Source organism: Ruditapes philippinarum, unplaced genomic scaffold (genome assembly GCF_026571515.1).
Source record: "Ruditapes philippinarum isolate M1 unplaced genomic scaffold, ASM2657151v2 ctg9378_1_1_1_1, whole genome shotgun sequence".
Taxonomy (NCBI): Eukaryota; Metazoa; Mollusca; class Bivalvia; order Venerida; family Veneridae; genus Ruditapes; species Ruditapes philippinarum.
The window spans coordinates 26,928-32,927 of record NW_026862335.1 but is presented as its reverse complement, the minus strand read 5'-3'; the positions used below and the strand labels follow the sequence as shown (position 1 = coordinate 32,927).

The following is a 6,000-nucleotide window of genomic DNA, read 5'->3' as shown; positions in this document are numbered from 1 at the left end:
CATTCTATACTTGTTGTAGTTCAACTTACAGCTTCTCTTTTTTCTGAAGAAACATGCGCTAAATTTAAACACACTTCCCCATTATACCATCACCGACCTCACTACAACAAATTTCTAATCAGGATTGTCAATTCCTCTTTCACCATGAAGATTTGCCAACCATCTCTGAACTTTAAAACGCCAAACTCTGTATGGTTGTGAACAAAAACGTTCCAATAAGTATTTTGCATTTCTCATGCTTGCATTCCCCATCTTCTCGGAATTTTTCTTGCGCTTTTTTAATTGGAAAATTTTATTTGAACATAGACATGTGAAAAATTGCTTTAGTTCTGAGACCGGAATGTCTTTCAAGTCCTTATCGAGCTGGTCTATAATATATTGACACAAAACAGATCTTTGTGGTGCTGAGCCAAACACACCCCTTTAACCCAGTTTTTGAAAGTTTTTGTTGTAAATATCAACTGGCATGTTTTCAAAGCTTTAGAATAAACGTGTTTTTTTCTTCCCGTTGTCAAACAAAAAGCAGCCTTTTTCAACGTTACAGGGTTATTTCCTAAATGGATAAACAATGCAAAATAATTTGTGTCATACAATCTTTTCATATAATTAGGCACTAAATACTACATCAACATTATTATAAAGAAGTAAGAGTAAGCAGACATGTAATGAAAATACAATCAATAAATTTAACATAATTAAAAACAAGTTCATTTCTACCTTTCAAAGCAGTGGGCTGAACGATGCTTTTTCAATCTAGAAAAGAAGAATAACTCATAGGGTTGCAAGTCTGCATAATACGGTAAATGTCACTTGTTTCATAAAAGTCATAACACACACTTTTAAATTAGCAAAGTGATGTTATTTTTGTTTTATTCGTTTTTGTTTATGTTTTTTTTTTTGTTGTTTTTGGTTTTGTTGTTTCTTTTTTTGCTCACAGCAAGACATCTTTAAAGATGTTTTCGGTAGTTTTTGTGCGCATCGTAATACGCTTCCAAGGCAGATAATCACTGATAGTTACTCTTTACAAAGAACATATTTAAATAGTATTCGATTTTATTATTTAAATTTCGGTTACTGAAGAAATAATGAGAAAACAATAAACAATACATTTTTTCTAAATGGTCAAGGAGAACTTGTAAGAATACACTAGAAGTGGTTATTTTTCGAATGTGAAATATTAGCCGATTTTTGCAACAATAATATTATTCGCAAATATATTATATCGCGCACAAAATTATTTCATTTTATGCAAAATCCTTTTCTACCAGCATCTTACTGCATCCAATAATGTTTGACTGTCAATTATAAGACTTATTGTTTCTCACTGCTTTGTTTGTTTAAGTATCTTACGTCTTTAAAATCACAAATGTTTTAATTCAATATAATGTACTGTCTGTTGTAATAACACCAATAGGTATTTTCATTATTACAAATATAATTATTTTCAAACTAATTATGAACCCAAGAAATGTTTTTGATAAGATCCTTTTTCAAACCTAAACTATTTATACCTATAGTACTTCTCCCAAACCATATTATTATTAAAAAGTTCAAGTATTAAACACCTAAATAGAACGATTACAATAATGTCGTGTTCTTAACATGTATCTGCTTAATAAATAATATCACAAAAACAGTTGAGTAATAATTTTAAAAAAAGAACATATTTTTGCAAATATTTCCGCACTCAAAAAATTCCACTTTTTGACATTTGCAAAAAAAATGTGACGCATCAATATCCACTTATACAGTAATAGGAGAGTTGTTTTGACAATGTCAGACACGGGATTCTTTTTAACATAAGTTTTACAGCATTGGTAATAATTCCGGCCCCGTCACCCCAATCACTAGTGGCAGATGCCAAAGTGCGTTGCAACTTGATTGTAAAGGCAGACAAGCAGATGAAGAAGTTTTAAATGATACATTTAAAGAAGGTTAAAAGATATAAATAGAAAATAGAAAAAAAATATGAAAGAAATGTTCCTTGCTTCATTTATTTCGGAATACTTACTGATTGTTTTCTTTGTTTTGTCGAGTGAAGAATAAAATGAGGGCCCCTATTAAAAGAATGTTATTTTTTACATCATATTACATCAAAATAAATATTTATTTATATTTTATACCTTATACCTTAAATATCTAAAATATAGCAAATTCTATGAAAGGAATTTCGGGATATCTTTATTTATTTAAAACAAATCATGCTTATTTTTCTCATTTGATTGTCCGACAGACAATTTGGTGTCAAAAAATGTAAACAAATTTGTACACAAATCACAATATTATAACTAAAATGACAATAAATTACAATATTACAATATAACCAACCCTTTAACAAGTACGCAAAAAATTATTTTTTCTCACATGAGCCTTTTATGCAAATATGGAATTTGGTTTTCCCAGACATGTACAAAAGTTACCTACAATTCATCGGGTATGATTTAAATACGACGCAACGGAAATTCTTTTGGGGTAACGCATTAAGCGTAAAAGCGGTAAAATGTCCTTTTTTAACACTCTATATATTTTAATATTACTTGAGTATGTAACGAATAAAAAATGTAAAAAATAAAATATTTAAAAGTACATGTAATTTTGATGCATTGAAGATTATATGCCGGATAAATGGACATTTTCTCGACAAAACGAGATTTTTATACTTTTTTTTCTTTACCATTTATAAAATAATTTAAGTTATATCGGAGATATTTCTACAATTACGGCACAATGCATTTTTATGTAATTACGCTAATAAAAGTATTTAACTCGATCTATTACGTATTGAAATCAAAAACAGTTAATAACATTCCATTTTGTTAGAGATGATAAATTTAAAAGCATGTTTCATTAGATTTCTTTTGTTGTGGGGTGGGGGGTGGAGGATGTCTAGGTCATAAATACACTTACACTTATATTATAATGATCCAGATTTTTTTAAACTTTTAATTATCCGTCTCATTATTAAAACATAATCATTGTTCCATTTGTGGAGTTATCTGGGAAAGCAAATGAAATATGTAAATGAAACACATCATAATTAAGTATGTTCGAAATCCATAATCAATTTTAGTTGTCAGCATTACAATGTTCATAACTCTTGAAAATGGATTCCTGACGAAAAACACTTATTATTCGACAACAATTTACGAAACATATGTCGAAACAAAAATGCCTCGCGTTTTTCATGAATGAATTACTATATTAATTTTGTATTTCTTGCCGATTAATGTCTTTTTCGGAACATGTATATTTACAGACTGGAAATAATCAGATGATGGTAGAAGTTCTTGAAAATATTGTATTTCAGTTTTATGTCTTTATTTCTTTACCACAGGTGATTGGACAAGTATTGTACACAAGTATGCTATAGGTTTTACAAATAATGGAGACCTATTGCAATAAAAGTGTCCATTCCTGAAAAATAATCGACACATATTGAAAGGGATAATCCCTTATATTATTTTTTGATTAGCAATTTCTAACCCTTCACAGCCTTATCTATGACAACCAGAAACACATGATAACAAAGACTCCAACAGGCCTTTAAAACGCCATTTTTTCAAATCAAAATATTTTCTTGTTTTATTTTCGTAGGTTCATGCGGGGTAGATAGTATTCGGAACATTTCTCTTCAAGACATAAACAGAAGGAAGGAGTTTATTTGATGCAATTTTTTTTAAATACCCGGCTGAACGGCAAGACCTAGTAGTTTTGAAATGCTTGTACTTGTAGTATTTTAAAATTGGCAGATATCATGCGCAGGGCGGAAAGGTCAAATCGCCCAAAAAAACAGATAAATTTCTACAAACAAAGGGAATATTCAACATAAATTTTTACTTGGAGAACTTTTAATAAACGAAAAATGAAACGTTTAGTTTAAAACATTAAGTTTTAAACCGTATTACGTGCATTTGGAAAATTTTCACTTGAGTCAGACTCTACAAACGCTTGATCTTTACCATGCGGAAGGTGTAGTCATCAGACGTTCAATTAAACAAATTTTGACACCGCCTACTCATTATGGCGGCCGCCATGACAGCAGTCCTCTGAATATTTTAAATTAAAAAAAATCAGCTTTGTCCATGTAAAACACATGAAATTACTAACAATTGGTACAAAGGTAACTATCCGAAAATAGACGATGGTCCTCAACTGAATAGTCTAACAAACTTAAGGATAATAAATGGTTCAAAAATTGCCCCCAATTTGGACATTATAAACACTCAGTGTATCATATATTTCCATCTCAAACACACACGTCGTGCTCAGTCATGACCTATCAAACTTAACCAAATGAATGCTAAAAACTGTATCTACTTCAAATTGCTGGGTATATTGCTCTCAACCGGGTCCCACAAACTACCCTTGTGGTATATGCAGCCGACCAGTCGCAAGTAATCATCGAGCTCTAGAATGTGAGGACTGCTAAAAATGGATACACAATAAGTGAGATAACATCTCCCCAAAGAATAAATTAGACTTGAACACATCTGCGGATGTTTCTAAATTCAAAATTTCACCATTTTTGTGTTTAAATGATTAATTCTGCATAAGCCGGTGCCAGGGAGCATGGGCGGTAACTTGTATTATATAGTAACGTCTATTAACAGGCTCAGTCAAACCGAGCCTGCAACATTTACAATTTTGTCGTGTTGGACTTTCTTTAGAAATTCTGTTTGTCTTTATGTTGCAAACAGCCCAGTTCATAGGGCTTGTAGCCATTATGAAAATTTTAACTTCAGAGAACCATTTTCTTTGGATACTAGTATCTACAGCAACTCATCTGGTTTATCTATCTTCTCAGAATATGATGAGAACCTCAGTACCAACTCAAATAGAAACGACATTTTTAATGGACTTAATAAAATTCCTAGTGCACAACCGAACAAGTTCTCTGCTTATTTGAACATTAATAGTCTAAGCACATAAAACAGCTATTGCTGAAAAACTCTGTTGATCTTCTATTATTTCCGAAACAAAACTTCATGATAGTTTTGTTGATGCCCAATTTCAGATTGATAACTACCATTTGTGGAGGGCGGACAGAAATGCATATGGAGGTGGTATTGCTGCCTATCTCAGATCTGACCTAACAGGTGACGGAACAGCTGGAATTCAAGTTCATAGAATCAATTTGTATTGAAAAATCTAAATGGCTAATTTTCGGGTTGTATCGTCCACAATTACAATTTCCTGAGGATTTGAACTATGACTGTGCAAACAAAGATAAATGTACAAACATAACTGAACTTTTGTGACTGTTTTGATTTTTAACAAACATGATAAAATCACTTACATGTTAACATGCAAATCATGCCCTTAGTTTACTAGATGTTATACTTATCAATATGCAAAACGAATGTTCTGATATTATGAATATCAACTGAGGCATAAGTGACTGCCAATATTCCATTTTGGTTTACTTTGAATTTGACTATACCAACTTATAAAGCTGGAAGTTTTAGGAATTTTAATAAAGATGACTTTTTAAATAATTTTAGAAGTTCAGATCTATCTTTTATAAAATTAATACAGAAGAAAATTTAGACAAAATTCCCGAAACATTTTCATCGTTACTGACAAAACTTTTGACAGACATGCCCCAATTAAACAAAGAAAAAAGTCACTACAGCCTGGCCATGACATGAACTCTACTTTGAGGAAATCTACAATTATATAAAAAGAAAAGGTTGTTTAATCAATAAGTACCTAAGAAATAGAAATACTATTAACTGGGGAAATTATAGACAATCACGTAACCTAGTTAAACATTAAATATCACTTTTTTGGGTAGATGCTCTAAATGATGTTAACAGTCTGATTTTTTTTTAAAATGATACTGTCTTTTTTAATAAACAATGACACTACTTGCCACCAAAACACTTTGAACTAATAATTAAGTATGTGAAAATGATGTTCTTTTATCTGATCAAGAAGACATGTGTAATGTTTTGAATGAATTTTATATCAAAAGTATAGGAGATAGCAATATACTTTGTA

At 30.8% G+C, this 6,000-nt stretch overlaps 1 long non-coding RNA gene across 1 annotated transcript in view; it reads right to left on the bottom strand.

The window, feature by feature from the left end:
- Positions 1-450: 450 nt before the first annotated feature.
- The window catches only part of LOC132718712 (uncharacterized), a 28,237-nt gene continuing 22,687 nt past the window's right edge, over positions 451-6,000 (bottom strand). Inside the window, exon 3 of the long non-coding RNA XR_009624135.1 lies at positions 451-553. This is a non-coding gene — a long non-coding RNA (uncharacterized LOC132718712). The remainder of the gene's footprint in view (positions 554-6,000) is intronic.